A 24,126-nucleotide genomic window follows, 5' to 3' on the forward strand; every position below is an offset into this window, starting at 1 on the left:
CCCCTTAACCCATTTTGCCCATCCTCTTAACACCCTCTCCTCTGACAACCATCAGTTCTTGGTATTATGGTATTATGTATTTATGGTATTATGTATGTATGTATTTATGGGTGAGTTTGTTCTTTTGTTTATTTGTTTATTTTTTTTTAAGATTTCCACATACAAATGAAGTCATGATATTGGTTTTTCTCTGACTTCTCTTACCGTAATGCCTTCTAGGTCCATCCCAATTGACTAGAGAAGTTTAATGTAGGAATGTGTATGTTAAATCTATAAAACAGGGTGTGTGTGATTTGCTTGTGTACAGAAGGATTCACTATAATAGATTTTTCAGTAGATACGCTGTTCAGATTGTACACTTTACAGAGAGCTGTGTTTCAAAGGAAAGAAATCTGACTCCTCACTGTTACCTGCAGTGCACTAGGCACTTAAAATGTGCTTCCATTCTAATATCTCCTTACCTTTACAGAGTGGGTGACACGACATCTAAGGCTCAGTCAAACAACAGAAAACTTGCTTTAAATAACATAGCTCAGAGTTGATGAAGTTGGCCTAGAGTTGATATATAATTGTGCAAATGGTACACCCTATTGCTTGGACAGTTTCTGCTTACCTAGCAAATTTTAATCTAATATCACAAAGAAATTCCTTTGCTTTTTCCTCCCCTACTCACCCCCTTTCCCCTCCTTTAATTTCTTTTTTTTTGGTTCTAAACTGATTATCAGTAACTGTTAGTTACTATACCAGATGTGACAGTATTTTAAATGTATAAAATAATGTACAAATTTAATGTAGTATTCATTAACACTTAGAATTAGCTATGTTTAAATTTCTCCCAAGTGGAGCATTTCTAGAAGAAAATAAAAATAGGGGAGGTGACCCTTTAAGGATTTGAACCTTGAGAGTATATATGATTCAATTCATTTCCTAGTTGAAACTCTCTTGGTACTTGTAACTACTTAAATTTTATTCCTTGATGGAAAAGATACATAAAATAACCAGTGTTGTCCTTCTGTGCTATCAAAATAATTGCCTTAGCATTTATTGCTCAGGGTTTTGATTTGCATTCTGTGTTACATTTCCAAAATGTCCCCCAGAACGACCCCCATTCTCCCCAACTTCCCACTCTGTAGTCAGCCGTAAGTAGTACTGCTAAACCAGCACTTCTCCCTTTTTCCTTTCCCTACTTTCAGAAAGGTCAACATAGAATGGTTTGGGAAGGAAGATGTGCCAGTAGCTTAGAAGCACATTTCACCGAGTATTGTATTAATGGACATGTAGGTGATATTAAAAGTGAGAATATAGGCATTTTGTGTAATTTGTAAATGCATCCTTGTTCAGATATTATAACAGTTCTGCATGGTGCAGTTTATATTGATTCTATCTAATCTTACAACTCTAGAAGGTAGATAATGTATATCCCTAGTTTACAGATAAGGAAACTGAGAGGTTGATTTCCCTCATGGCTGCACAGGAGGCAGTAAGTGGTATGTTTGAAGGTCAGACTTTTTGGGCTCCAAAGTTGTTACCCATGTGCCATGTGTCTTGTGCTCTCTTAACACATTTCTTGAGAATAGTGAATAAAAACGTGCTCCTTGTTGAATGTAAGCAAAACTCAGTGGTGGGTCAAAAGAGTAGTCATTTTTGTTAAATGAAAAGAAATTGTGAAGGGTGGGTTGGATCACTGGGGGTATAGAAAAGCTATTATGATCTGGGAAGTTTTGAGGGGAATTTTGAGCCTTACAGGTTTCATACCTTTTGTTTCACTGAGGCCTTGGGTCAACCTTAAGATAAATGATTTAGGAAGTATGCTGTGCTTTAAAACTCTCTGCAAAAACACCTCCAATTGTATGAGTGTAATTTGGATAAATTGAAAGATAAGGGGTTTAGAGCAACCTTTTTGTAAAAACCTGTCTTTTTTTTTTTTTAAAGATTTTATTTATTTATTTGACAGAGAGATCACAAGTAGGCAGAGAGGCAGGCAGAGAGAGAGGGGGAAGCAGGCTCCCCGCTGAGCAGAGAGCCCGATGCGGGGCTCAATCCCTGGGATCATGAGCTGAGCCAAAGGCAGAGGCTTAACCCACTGAGCCACCTAGGCATCCCTAAAAACCTGTCTTAAAGTCCACACAACAGAGTATTAACAAAGAACTAAAGTGGTCTGAGTAAGCAGGACAAGAAAAAAGAGAAAGCTTGATATTCAGAGTTCATCATGGTTGGTCCACATGGAGCTGATGAAGTATGGCTTCATAAAGTTGGGACAGGTGTTCCATTTCGGTAACCCATAAAAGTAGACCATTTAACATCTTAGGAGTCTGTAGCTTGAAGATACTAATTGTGTGACCCAGCCCCTGCCCTTCTGCAAAATAGGTCAGGCCCAAGCATATTTCAGTAGCTTTAGGCATTAAAATTTTGGGGTTTCCTGATACTTTTGCTGCCTAGATAGGTGTTTAGGCTAATGCAGATATCTTTCAGTTTGCAGATTATCATTGAATTACAGTTTTAGAGGTAGAAATGATTTTGCAAATCATAGAGTCTGGCATCCTTTATTTTTATAAAATAAATAGTCATAGAAATTGTGAAATCAATGCCATCATCCTTGCTTTAAAAGGCAAATGATGTGCATAGTCTGATACAGATGTTAGCACCTACCACAGATGTTAGTAGTAGGTGTAGTAACACTACTACAAGAGAGATCATAAGGCTAAAAAAGCTATGTCCCACCTAGACCATTTCTGGACCTCTTTCCTCATTTCTTGGCTTCTTTGCCAGTAGGGGAGATCTGGTTCCCTCATTCTAACTTCAGCACTGCCTTCCCTCTTTGTCTCTCATTTACCTATTAATGCCTCTGTGTGCTCCCCATGCTCATAACATATTGTGACAGATCATTGGCAGCCTTTTGCTGCCAGAAGTTAGGAGTTGGGACAACTCCTAGAACTTATTGCCTCCAGTTTATATCCCTCCTCAGAACTCTGTCATTGCTCTGGTTTTACTCATGTATTTATTTTTTTTTTTTGTTAACAGCTTTATTGAGGTATAATTCACATACCATACAATTCACCCACTTAAAGTGTACAGTTCAGTGGTTTTTTTTAGTGTATTCAGAGTTTTGTGATCATCATCACATTTATTTTTAACATAACCTTGGAAGAACGTATTCTCTGGAATGATAGAGAAAAAGCTAAGAATTCAGTCTCTGCTTTCCAAGCCCTTAGGTTCAGGACCAAGGACACACTACTTTAAATTATATCTATGAGCCTGTTTGTTCATCATACTTGCCTCTAAGATAGTTCTGAGGATTAAATGAGGAAGTATATCAAGCACTGTTGGAGAGGCTTCCGAATGAATCAGAGGAAATGGCACTCCTGGCTCCCTGTCCTTGTACTTGGTCCCAGGACCGTATTCCCTAGAGATGGATCTGCTTGGGTAAGGGTGCCGAGATGAGGACCCCTCTCAGACCATGGTTTGAGTGTGTTGGCCTTTTAGTCTCTCTATTCCTGTTCTGCCACAACCAAGACAGCAGTTCTCAAACTTTTTGGTTTCAGACTCTTTTTGCATAATTTTTAAGTATCCTTTTGTTTTTATGGGTTATATCTAATATTTCCCATATTAGAAATTAAAACAGGTTTTAAATTATTACTCATTTTAAATGAACTCATATCGTGCTAATTATCCAATGCCGTGTAACAATCACCCCAAGACTCGGTGCTTGAAACGTTTATGATCTCTTTCTATCGGTCAGGAATATGGGTGTGGCTTAGTTCTCTACTTCAAGGTCTCATGGACTGCAGTCATCTGAAGGCTTGATGGAGATGGATCCACTCCCTAGCTGTCATGTAGTTATGGCGGGATTCAGTTCCTTATGAGCTTTTGGCTCCAGGGTTCCCTTGGTTCCTTGTTGCATGGGCCTTTCCATAGGCATCTGACAACATGGTTGCTGGCTTCATTAGAACGAGCAAGACTGTCAGCCGAAGAGAGAAGGAAGTTGCAGTCTTTTGTCACATAGCCATAGAAGTGACAGCCCCTCACTTTTGCCAGATTCTCTCTTTATTAGAAATCAGTCACTAGGGGCGTCTGGGTGGCTCAGTGGGTTAAAGCCTCTGCCTTCAGCTCAGGTCATGATCACAGGGTCCTGGGATCGAGCCCTGCATTGGGCTCTCTGCTCAGCAGGGAGCCTGCTTCCGCATCTCTCTCTGCCTGCCTCTCTGCCTACTTGTGATCTCTGTCTGTCAAATAAATGAATAAAATCTTTAAAAAAAAAAAAAAAAGAAATCAGTCACTAGGTCTAGCCTGCATTCAAGAGGAGGGAATTATACAAGGCTGTGAATACCAGGAGGATCACTGGGATCACTGAGGGCCATGTCAGAAGCTGCCTGCCACATATCAGCATAATGGTTTTTGAACATCAAATACTGATTATCCACAATAACACACTCCTAAATACAGAGAACAAACTGGTGGTTGCCAGGTGGGTGGGGGAATGGGTGAAATAGATGAAGGGAATTATAAAATCAAGATGTCTTGATTTTTTTTTTTAAAGTGAGGAGAGTGGCATTGTTTTATATTTTTGCAGGTTTCTTTAATGAATGGCTTAATAGACCGCTGAATTCTCAAATCTGCTTCTGGATTCAGTCGATGGCAATATGCCGTTGCAGTTAAAGCATACGGAGATAGTTTGGCCTTACGCACGTATGTAGTTGGAGCAGGGAGGAGTGTTTTAATAGCTTTTTTAGACAGGGAAATTCTTTGGTATTACACCAAAACTTGGCAAGTAGTAGTTCTTGAAGGGTAGTTGCCAAAGTGGGTTCTGAAACTCTGCTACACTTTTAGTACTGTTATGTTAAAATCTAATGGTCAGTTCTGCACTTTGCATGCATGTTCTTTTCCCATCATGTTGTAATATCATGTTAGTCATCTGAAAAGTATTGGTGTACCAGATTGTGTCGATCTTCCAAATGTTGACACATTTTGTTATATAATTCAAAATAATGGCAGTATCATCATTGATGTCATCAGGAGAGGGTTTGTGTGTGGTTTTTTTTTTTTTTTTTAGCAGTGTTATTAGTTCAGGTGTATAGCATAGTGATTTAACAATTCTTTACATTACTCACTACCGGAAGTAGAGTCTCCATATATCACCATACAGTGCTATTATATTATTATTCACTGTAGTTCTGTGTTGTACAGAAAAGTCTTAGGTATTGGGAAGCTGCCAAACTCATGGTAGCAGATAGTTTTTTTTTCTTTTTTTTAAGATTTTATTTATTTGACAGAGAGAGATCACAAGTAGATGGAGAGGCAGGCAGAGAGAGAGAGGGAAGCAGGCTCCCCGCCAAGCAGAGAGCCCGATGAGGAGCTCAATCCCAGGACCCTGAGACCATGACCTGAGCTGAAGGCAGCAGCTTAACCCACTGAGCCACCCACGCGCCCAGCAGATAGTTTTTAAAAAATTCTAGACTTTGCTTAAAAACTCAAAATTTGTCATTGACAACAAATATTATCTGTTGTTTGCCTTGAAGTAACAAGCTCATTATATTTATTTTGGAGAATATGTTTGCCAAATACCCAAGTCTGAATAAATAAGCATGGTTTATCTTTTTTTTTTTTTAAGATTTTATTTATTTGACAGAGAGAAACACAGAGAGGGAACACAAGCAGAGGGAATGGGAGAAGGAGAAGCAGGCTTCCCCCTGAGCAGGGAGCCCGATGTGTGGCTCGAACCCAGGACCCTGGGATCATGACCCGAGCCGAAGGCCGCTGCTTAACCACTGAGCCACCCAGGTGCTCCAGCACAGTTTATCTTTAAAAAAAAAAAAGAAAAAAGAAAAAAAAGGTGATCCATGAAAAAAAAGCTACTAGTGGGACTTGTAGTTCAAATAACTGCATTAGTGGTTTTCTTTAGGGTCCCATCTCACTTCTGTTTGTAACAGAAGTGCTTTATGTGTACTTTTTTTGTCTTCAAACAGTTAAAAAGATTTGGGGGCGCCTGGGTGGCTCAGTGGGTTAAGCCTCTGCCTTCGGCTCAGGTCATGATCCCAGGGTTCTGGGATCGAGCCGCTCAGTGGGGAGCCTGCTTCCTCTCTCTCTCTGCCTGCCTCTCTGCCTACTTGTGATCTCTGTCAAATTAAAAAAAAAAAAGTCTTTAAAAAGATGTGTACTCATTGGTTGAGATTTAATAAAAATTTGTAATTTTATTGCTTCCTCAAGGGCATTTTTAAGTAAAAATGCCCCCCCCCCTCCTCTGTTAGAGTACATGGTGGTGAAGAAAACCATGACTTAGATTGGTGTCCCGCCTTGATATCGTTCTTAGGAGTCCGTACTGTTACTCTTTTTTTTTTTTTTTTTTTTAAAGATTTTATTTATTCATTTGACAGCCAGAGATCACAAGTAGGCAGAGAGGCCGGCAGAGAGAGTGGGGGAAACAGGCTCCCCACTGAGCAGAGAGGCTGATGAGGGGCTGGATCCCAGGACCCCAAGATCATGACCTGAGCTGAAGGCGGAGGCTTAACCCACTGAGCCACCCAGGCTCCCCAGCACTGTTACGCTTTACTGCTTTTGTACCATTAGTGCAAATGTTAACACCAGAAGACAATATCTCTGTATTATGAAAATAATGTTTGAGCTTGCAGACTACCTGGAAGGGTCCACAGGGACCATACTTTGAGAACCACTGTCCCTGAGTTGTCTCAGAGGTGGGCTCTGTTTTTCCTTGTTTCATGTTTCCCAAGACCATTCTCTCAGAAGAGAATAGGCTTACTTTTCTTGGCCCTGTTCCTAAACCTTGTTCTAGGAATGTGGAATCCCAATTATTACTGACTCAACTGCTTTATCTTGCTAATGGAGCAATTCAGTAATCCTAGCAACCAGAATATTTTTACATTTAATTCCTAATGGCCAATATAAAGTTAGGTTTTATTTGCTAAAGGTTTGAAAGAACTTTTTTTTTAAAAAGATTTTATTTATTTATTTGAGAGAGATCACAAGTGGCAGGCAGACAGAAAGGGGGAAGCAGGCTCCCTGCTGAGCAGAAAGCCCAGTGTGGGGCTACATCCCCGGTCCCTGGGATCATGACCTGAGCCTAAAGCAGACACAACTGGCTGAGCCATCCAGGAACCCCATGTCATGATTCTTACCTTCAGATGTGATTCTTTAGGACATCCCCCATAGAAGCATTATCTCCATACCACGCTCAATAAATGTAGGTCTCAAATAATGGACTTTTTCCCTCTTACTTCCTACTTTGTTCCTTAGTTTATCTGTATAATAGAGTACATTCTCACTGTCTTAGAATTCTAAGGCTAACCTACATAATGTATTTAAAAAGTCTAGCACATAGCAATTAGTAGATGTTCTGTGTTTTCCTTCCTCCCTTTACTCAGAACTTAGTCTTAGATATACTATGTTAACCCTCTTTTGTAAATTCCATGTATCTCAAACACTAGGCTGTTTTTTTTTCTCAGTTTATTTTAATTGAGGTAAAATTGGAAATATCACATTATATTAGTTTCAGATATACATTATAATAATTCAGTATTTGTATACACTACAAAGTGATTGCTACAATAAGTCTATTTATCATCCATCACCATATGATTGACCTCCTTTAGCCCACCTCCAACCCCCTTCCTTTCTAATAACCACCTATTCCCTGCATCTGTGAGTTTTGTTTTTTTAGATTCCACATAAAATTAAAATCCTGTGATATTTGTCTATGTCTGTCTGACTTATTTTGCTTAGCATAATACCTCTAGGTCCATCCCTGTTGTTGCAAATGGCAAGATTTTGTTCTTTTTTATGGCTGAGTAATACTCCATAGTGTATATACACCACATCTTCCTTATCCATTCATCCACGATGGATACTTAGATTGTTTCCATATCTTGGCTATTGTAAGTAATGCTGCAGTGAACACAGGGATGCCTATATCTTTTCAAATTTATATTTTCATTTTCTTCAGATAAATACCCAGAATTGAAATAGCTGGATCATGTGGTAGTTGTATTTTTAACTTTTTAAGGAGCCTCCATACTGGTATTCATAGAAGCTGCACCAATTTACGTTCCTACTGTACACAAGGGTTCCCTTTTTTTCTGTAACCTTTCGAACACTTCTTCCTTTCTTTTTTTCTAAGATTTTATTTATTTATTTGACACCGAGAGAGCGAGAGAAGGAATATAAGCAGGGTAAGTGGGAGAGGGAGAAACAGGCTTCCTGCTGAGCAGGGAGCCTGATGTGGGGCTCAATTCTAGAACCATGGGATGATGACCTAAGCTGAAGGCAGATGATTAATGACTGGGCCACCCAGGCGCCCCCACTTATTAATTCTTGTTGTTGTTGTTAAGATTTTATTTATTAGAGTAAGCATGAATAGAGGGACAGGGACAAACAGACTCCCCACTGAGCAGGGAGCCCAATTTGGAGCTCAATCCCAGGACCCCAAGAGCATGACCTGAGCCGAAGGTAGATTCTTTTTTTTTTTTTTTTTTTAAAGATTTTTTTTTTAATTTATTTGACAGACAGATCACAAGTAGGCAGAGAGGCAGGCAGAGAGAGAGAGGAGGAGGAGGCAGGCTCCCTGCTGAGCAGAGAGCCCGATGCGGGACTCGATCCCAGGACCCTGAGATCATGACCTGAGCCGAAGGCAGAGGCTTTAACCACTGAGCCACCCAGGCGCCCCCCAAAGGTAGACTCTTAACCTACTGAGCCACCTAGGTGTCCCGTTGTCTTTTTGCTAATAGTCATTCTGACAGGTATGAGATTATACCTCATTGTGGTTTTAATTTGCAGTCTCCTAATGATGAGTGACATTGAGCATCTTTTTATATACCTGTTGGCCATCTGTATGTCTTTGGAAAAATGTGTATTTAGATCGGGCGCCTGGGTGGCTCAGTGGGTTAAGCCGCTGCCTTCAGCTCAGGTCATGATCTCAGGGTCCTGGGATCGAGTCCCGCATTGGGCTCTCTGCTCAGCAGGGAGCCTGCTTCCCCCTCTCTCTCTGCCTGCCTCTCTGTCTACTTGTAATCTCTCTCTGTCAAATAAATAAATAAAATCTTTAAAAAAAATGTGTATTTAGATCTTCTGCCCATTTTTTTTTTTTTTTTTAGGATTTTGTTTATTTGTCAGAGAGCACAAGCAGGGAGAGTGGCAGGCAGCGGCAGAGGGAGAAGCAGGCTCCCTGCTGAGCAAGGTGCCTAATGCAGGACTGGATTCCAGGACCCGGGATCATGACCTGAACCAAAGGCAGACGTTTAACCGACTGAGCCACCTAAGTGTCCCTGCCCATTTTTTTTTTTTTGAAGATTGATTTATTTGAGAGAGAGTGCACGTGCTCATGCAGGGGGTAGGGGCAGATGGAGAGGGAGAAATAATTTTTTTTTTTTTTTTTTAAGATTTTACTTCTTTGAGAGAGAGCACGTGTGTGCACAAGCTGTGCGGATGGGCAGATGGAGAGGGAGAAGCAGGCTCTCCACTGAGCAGGGAGCTGGATGCAGGGCTGGATCCCAGGACCCTGGGATCCTGACCTGAGCCAAAGGCAGATGCTTAACGACTGAGCTACCCAGGTGCCGTGGGAGAGAAAATCTTAAGCAGACTCCACACTGAGCATGAGCCCAACATGGGGCTTGATCTCATGACACTGAGATCATGACCTGAACCGAAACCAAGAGTCAGACACTTAACCTACTGCACCACCCGGGTGCTCCTCCTTTGCCCATTTTTAATCAGATTGTTTCTTTTTTTATTATTGAGTTGTATGAGTTCTTTATGTATTTTGGATATTAGCCCCTACTGAATATATGATTTGCAAATATCTTCTGTCACTCAGAAGGCTGCCTTTTGGGTGCCTGGGTGGCTCAGTGGGTTAAGCCTCTGCCTTCAGCTCAGGTCATGATCAGGGTCCTGGGGTCGAGCCCCACATCGGGCTCTCTGCTCAGCTGGGTGCCTGCTTCCTCCCTTCCCCTCTGCCTGCCTCTCTGCCTACTTGTGATCTCTCTCTGTCAAATAAATAAATAAAATCTTAAATAAATATATAAAGGCTGACTTTTAATTTTACTGATGGTTTCCTTCACTGTGCAGAAGCTTTTTATTTTTATTTATTTATTTAAAGATTTTATTTATTTATTTGACAGAGGGAACGAGCACAAGCAGGGGGAATGGCAAGCAGAGGGTGAGGGAGAAGCAGGCAGAGAGAGAGGAGGAAGCAGGCTCCCCGCTAAGCAGAGAGCCCGATGTGGGACTCAATCACAGGACCCTGAGATCATGACCTGAGCCGAAGGCAGAGGCTTAATCCACTGAGCCACCCAGGCACCCCTCTTTAGGGTTTTCTGTGTGTAGAATTATATCATCTGCAAATACTGACAATTTTGGGTGCCTGTTTGTTAATTGGATGCATTTTATTTTCTTTATCTTGCCTACTGCTGTGGCTAGGATTTTCAATACTGTGTTGAATAAATGTGGTGAAGGTGGTCATTCTTGTCTTGTTCCTGTTAGAGAAGCTTCCAGCTTTTCACTGTTCAGTATGTTGTTTGCTGTGGGCTTGTCATGTATGGCCTTTATTATGTTGAGGTATGTTCTTTCTGCCTCCACTTTGTTGAGAGTTTTTATTTTATTTTTTAAAGATTTATTTAGAGAGAGAGAGGGAGAGAGAACATTTGAGTGTGGGGAAGGGCAAAAGGATCACCATATACTGTGATATCACTCCCAAAATAACTAAAGTATAAATCAATCAACTTCAAAGGTTTTTTTGTTTTGTTTTTTAAAAAACTTATTTATTTGACAGGGAGAGAGAAAGATGGAAGACAAGCAGGGAGAGTAGGGGGTAGTGGGAGAGGGAGATGCAGGCTTCCCACTGAGCAGGGAGCCCAATGTGGGGCTCCATCTCAGGACCCTGGGATCACGACCTGAGCCGAAGGCAGACAGAAGCCCAACAACTGAGCCACTCAGGCGCCTCCCCCAAAGTTGTTTTTTTGTTTTTTTTTTTTAATGAAAGTAATACATTCACATCCAAAAGTATAAAATTAAAAGTAAGTCTCTGTTCATTTCCAGCTTCTAGGCCCATCTGTTATGGTGAACAATTTTGAGGGTATTCTCAGAAAAATATTTTCTAATATACTGCCTTAAATATGGATACATTTTTTGAAAAAGATATTATTTATTTATTTGACACAGAGAAAGAGAAAGTGCAAGCAGAGAGAGAGGGAGAAGCAGGCTCCTCACTGAGCAAGGAGCCCAATCGGGGGCGGGGGGGGGGGGCTCCATCCAGGACCCCAGGGTCGTGACCCGAGCCGAAGGCAGACGCTTAACTGCTGAGCCACCCAGGCTCCCCTATGAATAAATTGTTTTTTTAAAGTAAAAATTCAGTTTATTCATCTGTTTATGACACAGTACACAAGAGGCAAAGTGTTTCACATCATAGATTTCACTTCCAACTCCTTGGAATGTTCATTTCTTTGGCTAAAAGGAGAGACTAGACATGAGAGGTAGGCAATGCTTAGGCAACTGCAATAAGGATGGGGAGCGGGTGATACTAATGCCATCCCTGTGGGGACGGGCACAAGGGGACTATTAGTCATAAGCTATTTTCTAGAATTGTTAGCTGGAAACAAAGGAGCACCACTCCTGGATGCTTAAGCGTGTGGGCCTCAGTCATCCCCACCACACAGGTACAGCAACGCTTTCTGGTAGTCGCCCTTCGTGTCTTGCTGGATGTAGTAATACAGGGACTTGCCATACTTTCTCTTGAATTCAGACCTAATTTTCAACATGTCCACTTCACTGCGAGAGACCATGATTCTTATCAGAACTTTATCACGAGTCCCCTTGCCCTTCATGGAGCCGTACAGCCGGTCAGCAAAATACAGGGCTTATTCTGAATACACTGGACCAGGTTTAGGAAAGCATTTTCCAGGTCTCCTTTGACCTCCTTCTTGATGCCCTCCAACATGTCATAAGGGCTGTAGCTCTTGTACCTATCAAATACTTTCTGGAGGTGACACACACTCCGCTCAGTCATGATGCTGATCCTCTTGGGTACATCAGTTCCTTTCCTGTTCACTCTGGCATCATAGAGATCCCGGGCATCTTGGTCAATCAGTTCATAATCAATGACAGAGCCATCCTCTGCTCTTCTACCCTTGGCAAGGGCAACCATCAGCTTGCGGAAGTCACCAGATGTGTCAGAAATGATGTCCTTCTCCAGATCAGTCTTGTACATTTCCTTGTAGACTCTGTTAATTTCCTGAAGCTCTTGGTTGGACCTTGAGCAGATGATCTCAATGAAGGAGTCCTCATCAGTCCCCAGTCCCTTCATGGAGGCTTTCAGCTCAGAAGCGTCATACTGAGCAGGTGTTTTTAATAGGCCCAAAAATCACTGCCTCCAGGTGGCCGGACAAGGCTGATTTCAGCGCTGATGCAAGTTCTTTTTTGGTCCTTCTCTGGTAGGCGAAGGCAATATCCCGTTCCTGTTCATTGCTGCGGTTGGTCAAAATGTTGACAATGGTGACCTCATCGACACCTTTGGTCTTGATGGCCGTTTCAATGTTCAGAGCATCACGCTCAGCATCAAAATTGGTGTATGCTTTGAACGACCCATATGCACTTGGGGGTATGGAGTGATCACCCTCCAAGCTGAGCTTGCAGAGAATTTCGTGAACAGTAGACATTTTGAAGGAAGCTGGCCCAGCGCCGAGAGCAGCAAGCGTCCCCAGTTGTAGAGCCTAAATTTTTAATTTATACTGAGATGTTCATCCTGCACTAGATGTTTGTATTTTTCCCTACTTAATTATACCTTGGAGATCTGTCCATATTGACGCGGATCTGCATTATTCTTTCGAATCGCTGCAGTTTTACCTTGTATGGATGAGCATTATTTACTTAAGCAGTTCCTTATTTGTAGATATTTAGGTGGTTTTGTGTGCTAACGGTCAGTAGTTTGGTGAATAGCCTTTGCCCTTGAGTGAAAGTATCTTCAGAATAAACTAGTGGTGGACTTGCTGCATAAAAGTGAATGTGTACTCAGACATTGGTACTGCTACATACCCCTGCAAAACTGCTGCTCTACCAGTTTAGACTCCCAGGACTGTACTGAGGGACTTGTTTGCTCACAGTAAGGTTTGTTCTGTTCTTTTTAAATCAACCTTTTTACATCTGGTAGGTTAAAGATGATTTATGTTTTCATGCGTATTTCTGTTATTATGAGTGAGGTTAAACATGTTCTGTAACTGTGATCTGCTTGTTCACAAACCCTTGCAAATGGGTCTCTGCCTCATTTGAAGCCCGTACAAATCCGGCCTTTTGAAGCTGGTCCAAATTGATCTTCCTCTCCTTTAAAAAAAACATCTTCTGTGCTTCTTGGTTTACTTAGTTCTTTCCCATGCCAAGGTTATGAAGAAAATTTTACTTAGGACTTCTAGTTCTTTGTGGTTTTCATTTTCTGTTTTTCAGTCCTGGTACATCTGGAGGGATGCTACAGGGTATCACTCTTTTTCTCCCATATGGTTTGGGAGATACCTTAAATTATTTATCTCCTTTACCAATTTGAAATGATTTTATTTATTTATTTGACAGATCACAAGTAGGCAGAGCGGCAGGCAGCGAGAGAGGGGGAAGCAGGCTCCCCGCTGAGCAGAGAGCCGGATGCGGGGCTCGATCCCAGGACCCTGAGACCATGACCTGAGCCGAAGGCAGAGGCTTAACCCACTGAGCCACCCAGGCACCCCGAAATGACATCATTTTTAATATAGTGAATTCCCATATATGGGTCTGCATGGTCTGTTTTGGAAGACAGTGCTATATAATTAGGAAGCCTCTGACAAGTATTTCATGCTTGAAATAAAAATAAGGTTTCATCTGTGGGAGTTCATATTTTGAGATATTAAGAGTTTATTATCGTAAAGAATATGGGGGATGCACCTGGGTGTCGCAGTGGGTTAAGCATCCGACTCTTGGCTTCAGCTCGGGTCATGATCTCAGGATCATGAGATCAGCGTGGAGGCTGCTTAAGACTCTCTCCCTCTCCTTCTGTTCCTCCTCACCCCCCAGAAAGGAGTACAGGCATATTGTAGAGATGGACTCTAGAATCTAATTATATTCTAGTGCACAGTAATATGTCATTTTATCTGTTAAAAATTAAAATCCTTTCATTTCATTTCATTCCTTTGTTCTAACACAGTGAAACAGACTACTATTTAAGGAGGCATCAGGTTATATAATATATATTTTAAAGGCTTTGGTCCAAAATGTTTAAAACAGAATTTTGAGATGAATGATTGATGCAGTGTTAACTGTGTGGAAAAGTTTGCTATCCAGAATAATTCTTTGAAAGACTAAAATAGCTTTAGTATATAAACTATTTTAAATGATTTATATACAGCTAGAGTCACTTTTCTGATTTAAAAAGTATATGAAACCCCCACCAAGTACATGAAATCCCCACCAACTCCATCCACCTATTTAAAAAAATTAAAAAGCACATGAAAATGTAAATGTTATAATAAGTTTGTAAAATTTATATTTGGAAATGTAAAAGCTTCTCAAAATACTGGATACGTTTAGGAGGGAGGTTCATATTTTTAAAAAATCAACTAAGGCTGATAGCTGATGTCTTGAGAGATCGAGTATTTTTGGTATCTTTCAGTATTTCCTTGGGTGGTTCTTCCTTCTCTGGCCCCCACTGGGTCTGTCAAGCATGCACTCTTGTCATCACATTCCTGTTTGGTAGTTGACAACTCTTAGGGCAAGTTATTAGAAACATAGGTTGAAGGGATTTTTAGAGCTAATTCAGTTTATCCTAAGACACAAAAAAGTAGGGGTGCCTGGGTGGCTCTGTCAGTTAAGCATCTGACTCTTGATTTCTCCTCAGGTCTTGATCTCAGGGTCATGAGTTCAAGCCCCAAGTTGGGCTAAAAAAGTAAAACCATAACAACTTCAATACCTTAAAAAAAATCACTTAAATTATTTAAAGAGCGCCCTACCCCCAAATTAGTCCTGTCTCACTTCTATAAATTCCAGAGTTCATCACTGCTAAAAATTTAAAGCTCTTTCCTAGTGTTTTCCTATTTCATCCTTGTATATCTAGCATGCTATATATTTTTAGACATCATTTAACTTCTTAGGTTTATTTTTTAACTGCACAAGAGATCTGTTTGACCTTTGATTTTTCAAGGCTAATGTATGAAGTGTGAGGGGAGTTGTGTAATGAAGAAAACCTAGGCTCTTGAGTTTGACAGACCTGGTTTTGAATTTTGTGAGTTCCTTTTGCTGACTTAATATGATCGTGGGCAAGTTACTTCAACTCAGTAAGTTTCATTTGCCTTATCTGGGAACAATAAGACCAACCTCTCCAAGGGGAAGGTTAAATGGGGGTTATAAAGGGACCTGCAGGTTGTGAAGGTTCTCTTCACCTACTTGATAAAAATTTTTCAGGACTATCTGGGAACCCAAGGCAAGGTACAGCTCCTCCTCAGGAAAATGCATAAATGTGCACAGTCTTTCCCACCTGCTTCCTCTGAAGGGCCACCCTAGCCTTCAGTGGCAGGGTTTGAATTATTTCTGCTTTGAACACATGCCTGGCACTAGTTGAAGACATTTGATCTCATTTAAGCAGATGGTAGTTGAAGTAATTAGGAAGTGGATGTGGGCGTTGGCTTTTTTTGTTTTTATTTAGATGAGTGTTAGTAAAAGAAGAGTCATTACTAAAAACATTTAAGCCGTTTAAAGAAAATAAGCCAAAGAAATATGGCTCTTTAGCTTCAGTATTATTTGAAAGAGTGTAACTGGAAGTTTTAAACTTTAAAATTGTTCATCTTTATCTACGGATTAGAAAGGAAAGAACTTATTTAAATAGTTTTTTCTTTAGTTTTTTTTTTTTTTTCTTTTTAAGGATTTCATTTATTTATTTGAAAGAGAGAGAGAGAGCGCGCGTGGGTGCGCGCACAGCAAGGGGAGTGGCAGGCAGAGGGGGAGGGAGAAACAGGCTTTCCACTGAGCAGGGAGCTCAATCTGGGGCTCGATCCCAGGTCCCTGGGACCATGACCTGAGCCAAAGGCAGCCGCTTAACTGAGCCACCCAGGTGCCCCTTTCTTTAGGTTTTTAATTCCTATGCTATCTCAGTTTCAAACATGTTGGAAAAGCTATTACAAGTAGTAGATGAATACAGTGTATTCATGTTCGCAAAACTTTATAATAGCTGTTTGCTCCTACACTTAATGGTTGCTGAACTGGTGGCTATCCATTTTGAAGGCGTCTGTTCTTCACTTAAGAAATCCTCTTAGCTCTAAGTATTTAGACAATGGGAGGAAGGTTGAGAAATGTATCCTTTGACAGAAGGGGAGTGAATGGGGTGGAGGATTGTTGGGGTTTAGGGCTCTAGTAAACACTGCTGTGGCTGAATGACCTACTCTCCGTCGTGTCTTTCAAGCTGTAACAGCTATTGTGTGCTGCTCCTGACTATAGACTCATGAAAAAATGAAAATGTGATAGCTTGTTTTATGATTTTCAGGGAAAAGTTCAAATAGAAATTTATCTTGAAATGACTTATTGTCCATTTCATTTTCATTTGAGATTGGATTTTTTTTTTTTTTAAGATTTTATGTATTTATTTGACAGAGGAACAGTGAGAAAGGAATACAAGCAGGGGGAGTAGGAGAGGGAGAAGCAGGCTTCCTGCCAGGCAGGGAGGTGTTATGAAGGTAACTCATGGTCCCTAACTTAAAAGATGAAAACAGGCATGCTGTGAAAGCTTGGTGTCCCCCTCCTCCCCCACCACTTCCGGTTTCTCTCCATTAGTGTGTTTTTTTTGTATCCTTCCAGAGATTGTATATGATTCCCACTCATAAACTTACACAGCCACACACACACACACACACACACACACACACACACAAATCATGGCATGCAGTACATGCTGTTGGGCATTTTTCTTTATCCCCTTTCAACTTACCCTTACAGATCAGTAATTCTCCATCTACCTTATTTTTTAATAGGTGCTATAGTACTCTGTAATATGGATGTACCACAGTTGATCTCTCCAGTCCGTTATTTTGGTTTTGGGGGGTATGTAGTTTTATTATTTATTTTAATTGAAGTACAGTTCACATGCAGTATTACATTAGTGTAATACCACAAAATACCAGTTTGTCATCTCTCACCATACAAAGTTATTACCATCTAGTTCATTATTAATGGACATTTAGGGTATTTCTGATTTTTTTTTGTTGTTGTTACTACAAATATTGCTACATAAATGTCATATATATAATTTCATAGATGTACTTGTTTGTAGAAGAAATTAATAAGAAAGGAGTTTGGGGGATTGAAGCTATGTGGCGTGATTTTTTTCCCAACATTTTAAAGATTTTTATTTATTTGACAGAGATCACAAGTGGGCAGAGAGGCAGGCTCCCTGCTGAGCAGAGAGCCCTATGTGGGGCTCGATCCCAGGACCCCGAGACCATGACCTGAGCCAAAGGCAGAGGCTTAGCCCACTGAGCCACTCAGGTGCCCCTTATTGTGGAAATTTTTTAAACATAAAGTTGAAAGAATTTGATACTAACATCCATATTGCCACCACCTAGATTCTCCACTACCATACCTTTTCATTTATCTATCCATCTGTTGGTCCTTTCACCCATGAAGCCACTTTAAGTGTGTACATGCTGAGTTTTAACAAATGCATGCAGCTTTGTAACCCAAACCCTAATCAAGTTATAGAACATTCCCATCATCCTGGAAAGTTCCTTTGCACCCCTTTCCACACAGTCTCTGCCCTGAATTAGACTCCTTAGTAGTTAAACCAATTTGTTCCCCAACCAGGAATGCTTGCGAGTACCCCACACCCTTTCCCACACTGTGTGGTCAAAGTTTTTGATGTGAATAATGGTATCTGATAGTTTTAAGTTGCACTTCTCTTATTGTGAATAAAGTTAAGCATATGTTTGCTAGCCGCTTGTATTTTCTATGATTTCTTGCTTTGTATTGTTTGCCCATTTTTGTTGGGTTGTGGGTCTTAACATTCTTTATTTCATTTGATTATGCATTTGTGGTAAAATAATAAATTAATTTTGGGGCCCCCTGGGTAGCTCAGTCAATTGAGCATCCTACTCTTGATTTCAGCTCGGGTCATGATCTCGGGGTCATGGGATGGAGCGCCATGTCTGGGCTCTGCGCTGGGCATGGAGCTTGCTTGGGATTCTTTCTCTTCCTCTCCCTCTGCCCCCCCACCCCCGCCGCTGCCCGCCCCGAGTGCACACACTCTCTCTCAAAAATTAAAAATAAAATTAAGCATTTTTTTTTAACTTAAATGACTTTGTGTAGAAATTTTAATAAAATTTACATATGTTCGGGGGTACCTGGGTGGCTCAGTTGTTGGACGTCTGCCTTTGGCTTGGGTCATGATCGAGTCCCGCAGAGGGCTCCTTGCTCAGTGGGGAGCCTGCTTGTGTTCCCTCTCTGGATGTCTCTGTCAAATAAATAAAATCTTAAAATAATAATAATACCTATCTTGTGACATTATTGTGAGGATTAAATTAGTTAATATAAGAAAGTGCTTACAGTTGTGCCGGGATGTAGTATTTGCTGCATAAATGCTAACTGCTGCTGGTTATACAGGAGATGAATACCCAAGAAAAGGCATCCAGAATGGGTATCAGAGAAAGCAGAATAGGAAGTTGTATTGGCCATGTGATATAGAGGTCTCTGCTTAAGGAGGTAAGGGCTTATATATATAATTTACCGTTTAAAGTTGTTGACTTAAGAATTTGCTTCATATCATGGCCCAGTGCAGGGCCTCAAGAAGGTTCTTGAACAAACAGTCCTTACAGTAGAAAAATTGGGGCCTGCTATTTCAAGAGTCCAGCTGGACTTGGGCTTATTCATAAACCAAGGTTTTGTAGTGCCAAAGTTAGTCTTTCATTAGCAAATGTGAAAAATACATCAAAATTAGTTGTACAGGAGAGAAAGGAAATGTAATACTGTATTGCTTCTAAAGATAAAGTAGTCATAGTGGTATTTTCCTCTAACTTGTAATGTTTAGATATTTTCCATGGCTTGTTTTCAGCAACCGTTTTGGCCCATGTGTTCTCCATCAGTTGGCAATTGAGTACCTTTTATGCATAAGCTTTTGCTGTCTAGTTGGATATGCATACCAAATAGATGCTAATGTAATGTGTGTGACAGGAGCTGAGAGGCCAAAGAGCGGAGTGTCCGAAAAGACAAAAAGAAGTATTAACTAAAAAGAGAGAACAATGATGGGGCACCTGGGTGGCTCAGTGGGTTAAAGCCTCTGCCTTCGGCTCGGGTCATGATCTCAGGTCCTGGAATTGAGCCCTGAATCGGGCTCTCTGCTCAGCAGGGAGCCTGCTTCTCCCTCTCTCTGCCTCTCTGCTTACTTGTGATCTCTGTCTGTCAAATAAATAAATAAATAAAATCTTTAAAAAAAAATAGAGAACAATGAAATAGAAGGACAGCAAGAGATTTGATGGTTATTCATACTACGCATTCAGGTCCTTATTTATGCTCAGTGCCATCAGCTACTGTTTTGAGTTATGTAAACATTTTGACTTTTCTAGTCCTTCATCTTTTTTCTGTGTTTGGTAGTTGAAATTGACCTATCTGCCTATAATCTGAAAGCCAGAGTGATTTTTAATTAAATTTATAACATTTTGAAATAGGTGAATACATTGTGCCTTTTCTCCAAAATTGAGAGAACAGTAATAGAAGATACTTGCCAGTCATACATCTGATAAGGGACTTGTATCTGACATATATAAAGAACTCTTAGAACTCAATAAGAAAATAACCCAGTTAGAAAGGGGGCAAAGGATGTGAATAAACATTTCTCCAGAGGAGGTATACAAATGACCAATAGGCACATGAAAAGAATCTCAACATCATTAGTCATTAGATGAGATACCTTCACACTGTAGTGGCTATTATCAAAAGGACCGACGATAACAAGTGTTGGTGAGAATGTATAAATAATGGAACCCTACCTAACACACTGCTGGTGGGAATATAAAGTGGTGTAGTCATTTAGAAAAATAGTGTCACGGTTCCCCAAAAGGTTAACCAGAGTGACCATATGACCCAGCGGTTCCACTCCTAGGTATATACCCTGCAGAAATGTAAACATATGTCTACATAAAAGCTTGTACATTAACGTTCATAACAGATTTATTTATAATAGCCAATAGTTGGAAATAATCCAAATGTCCTGTCAACTGATGAATGGATAAATAAAACATGGTATATCCAAACTATGGAATATTATTTGACAATAAAGAGAACTGAAGTAGTGATACATACTACAACATGGATGAACCTTGAAATCATGCTATGTGAAGGAAGCCAAACACAAAAGGCCACGTATTATCTGTTTCTGTTTAGGTGAACTGCTCAGAACAACCACATCTGTAAAGACAGTACGTTAGTTGCCTAGGGCTGGGGGTAATGGGAAGGCTTCTTTCTGAGGTGACTAAAGTATTCTTTTGTTTTGTTTTGTTTTTAAAAGATTTTATTTATTTATTTGTCAGAGAGAGTGAGCACAGGCAGACAGAGTGGCAGGCAGAGGCAGAGGGAGAAGCAGGCTCCCTGCTGAGCAGGGAGCCCCATGTGGGACTCCATCCCAGGACGCTGGGATCATGACCTGAGCCGAAGGCAGAGGCTTAACCCAGGCGTCCCGGTGACTAAAGTATTCTAAGATTGATTGTGGTGATGGTTCCACAACTCTGTGAGTATACGAAAAACCAGTGGAGTGTACACTTCAAATTGGTGAATTACATGTGAATTATACCTCAATTAAGGTTATGAAAAACACTAATAGAGCTGAAAAATGAGAAATTAACAAATTCCATTTCTCAGGTACCTTTCTTATTAAAATTGATCCTAGGAGAGGCTTCAGGTTTTCCTGAATGAAAATTACCCAGGGCGCCTGGGTGGCTCAGTGGGTTAAGCCTCTGCCTTCAGCTCAGGTCATGGTCTCAGGATCCTGGGATCGAGCCCCACATCGGGCTCTCTGCTCAGCGGGGAACCTGCTTCCTCCTCTCTCTCTGCCTGCCTCTCTGCCTACTTGTGATCTCTCTCTCTGTCAATTAAGTAAATTTTAAAAACTTAAAAAAAAAATTACCCATTAATTAAATGATGGCTCCCCCTTCTTCCAACAGATTGCTTGCTCATTATATTTTTGGTGTGTCTTGACAAAACATTTTCTGGTATAAGGTGGATTTTATCATCATTACAACTCCTGAGAAATTCTGTCATGTATTAGAGATAGCAATGTTCCGTTTTAATTATCTTTTAACAGACTTTAATCAGTATTTAAAACCAATGTTCGGGACACCTGGGTGGCTCAATGGGTTGGGCCCCTGCCTTCGGCTCAGGTCAGACCCTGCTTCCCCTGCTCCCCCACCGCCTGCCTTTCTGCCTACTTGTGATCTCTCTCTCTCTCTCTCTGTCAAATAAATAAATAAAATTAAAACAACAACAACAACAACAACAACGTTGTGGTTTTGTGAACCCATTCTTTTTTTTTTTTTTTTTAAGATTTTATTTGTTTATTTGACAGAGAGAGATCACAAGCAGACAGAGAGGCAGGCAGAGAGAGAGGAGGAAGCAGGTTCCCCGCTGAGCAGAGAGCCCGATGCGGGGCTCGATCCCAGGACCCTGAGATCATGACCTGAGCTGAAGGCAGCGGCTTAACCCACTGAGCCACCCAGGCGCCCCTGTGAACCCATTCTTATACTAATGGTTTTCAGGGGAAAGGTTTAAAAATTAGTTTTTTTAAAATTGGGGAAGGGGTGCCTGGTTGGCTCAGTCAGTTAAACATCTGCTTTCCACTCAGGTCATGATCTTGGGGTCCTGTGACTGAGCTCCTCATTGGGCTCCCAGGCTTAGTGGGAGAGTCTGCTTCTTCCTGTTTCCCCTCCCCACGCTTGCCCCATCCCTGCAAATAAAATATTTAAAAAATAATAAAATAAAAATTGGGAAAGATATTAATAGCACTTATTGTTTTGCCTCTACTGCTTTTGTAAAGAGGGGGGCTGTTAACATTATCCATGTGCCCAGTAGTATATGGCAGTTCAGTATTTGATATAAAGTAGAGGCGGAACTTAGTAGCTGTATATATAATGTAGCAATAAATGATAATTTTGCATTTAGTTTGAAATTAATACTTATGTAGTATGTTATTTGGGCATATTCATGGCTTTAAGAAGTTTCTGCAGGAATTTAACAAAAGATGTTTGTTTTGGAATTTTTGAAACTTCATCATGACTATTTTATAAATTTAATACCTGCTGATTACACTTGTGAAATCTCATTCTACAGAATGCATTGCATATGGAAGTGAGTTTTAAATGTTTTTTGAGAGAATTTAAGAGTCTTTTAAATATTTCTAAGTTTTTAGGCTTAGAATGTGGCATCAAACAGTAACTCTGAAGATAGACAACCCTTTTCCCCTTAATGCATTAATTTTTTTAAATGAAAGTATTGTATGCACATTATTTTAACAGTATCATGAAAAGCAACACATTGCTAATCTTTCTGTCCTGAGGAAAATATTCTGTTTTGGTTCTTCATAACTCTTGAATAATGTATAAATTGCAACTTTAAAAATAAACTTTTCTGAAATAGGTTTTAACTTCAATAAAGTAGACAAATTATAAATGTTTAGGCTCAATGAATTTTTTTTAAAGATTTTATTTATTTATTTGACAGAGATTACAAGTAGGCAGGGAGGCAGGCAGAGAGAGAGGAGGAAGCAGGCTCCCCGCTGAGCAGAGAGCCCGATGCGGGGCTCCATCCCAGGACCCTGGGATCATGACCTGAGCCGAAGGCAGAGGCTTTAACCCACTGAGCCACCCAGGCGCCCCTAGGCTTAATGAATTTTCATAAAGTGAACGTCTATGTGACTCCATCTGGCTCAAGAAATAGAATATTGCCAAGTACCCCAGAAGACCCTACCCTCAGTATTAACCCCTCTGTTGATATCCAGCACAACTGATTAGCCTTGCCAGATTTTTTTTTTTTTTTTGAAGATTTTATTTATTTATTTGAGAAAGAGAGGCAGAGACAGAACTATCTGGGGAGCACCAGTAGAGAGGAGAGGGTGAAGCCGGCTCCCAGCTGAGCAGGGAGCCCATGCTAGGCTCTATCCCAGGACTCTGGGATCATGAACCGGGCTGAAGGCAGCGGCTTAACCCACTGAGCCACCCCCAGGTGCCCCTAGCCTTGCCTGATTCTGAACTTTACATGTAAGTGGTTTCCTACAGTGTGGATTCCTCGGCACCTTCCTCACGGTGTTTGGTCTGTGAGACTTAAATTGATTGGTATCACTGCATCTAGCAGTAGTTAGTTCTTGTTGCTGGATGGTATGAGCATAGTACAATGTATCCCTTCTCTTGATACAAATTTGGGTTAATTCCATTTGGGGACAATTACAGATAGCCCTGCTTTAAACATTCTTGGCCTTTGGCTGCACATATGTGCATACTTGGGTAAAATCCTAAGAGCAGGGTTTGGGTTGGAATGTATCCGTATTGTCAGAGAGTTTCTCAAAGTGGCTATACCAGTTTGTTCCTCCAGAAGTATAGGACCTGGTTCATCAACATTAGACTATAAAAGATAAAGACTCATTCCCACAATCTCTGTCTCCTCTGCTACTTTGATACTTTAAATCAGTTTTAGTTTTTCAGTTGGAAGTACTCTTGTAACTTGAAATAATGAATCTCTGCTCTCCTATAAACTTTGGAAAGTAACTTTGTCCACTTGTGGTAAAAGAAAGATACTAGACCCCCACCCCCCCCCCTGCCACCAATTGTATTATTCAGAAAGGGAAGAGGCCGTCTTTCATACAGAGAGGGAATGTATAGAATGCGTAAAATTCAAATTTGTGCCACATCATGTTAAGGGGAAGAAGCCCATAAACAAATGGGGTTAACATTATGATAGGAGAGAGAGTAAGGTCAATTTTACTGATTTGAGAATAAAATACTAGAATAATGCTTTTACTCCCATGGCCACTATCCACATTTGTTTGGGCAGGGGTAGTTGCTTAAACCATTATTCTCCCAAGTTTCTGTGGCTTAACCTGAGAGAACTTTATTTTTGTGCTCATCTAATAGTCCAGTGTGGAGTTCT

General features: G+C 40.7%; 1 protein-coding gene and 1 pseudogene across 2 annotated transcripts in view; one reads left to right on the forward strand and one right to left on the reverse strand.

Moving 5' to 3' along the window:
• Positions 1-24,126, forward strand: part of TXLNG (taxilin gamma) — a 56,805-nt gene that overhangs the window by 6,421 nt on the left and 26,258 nt on the right. The window lies entirely within an intron of this gene.
• Positions 11,334-12,677, reverse strand: LOC116857012 (annotated as a pseudogene).

This window comes from Lontra canadensis, unplaced genomic scaffold, assembly GCF_010015895.1.
Source record: "Lontra canadensis isolate GAN:19392208 unplaced genomic scaffold, GSC_riverotter_1.0 scaffold116, whole genome shotgun sequence".
Classification (NCBI taxonomy): domain Eukaryota; kingdom Metazoa; phylum Chordata; class Mammalia; order Carnivora; family Mustelidae; genus Lontra; species Lontra canadensis.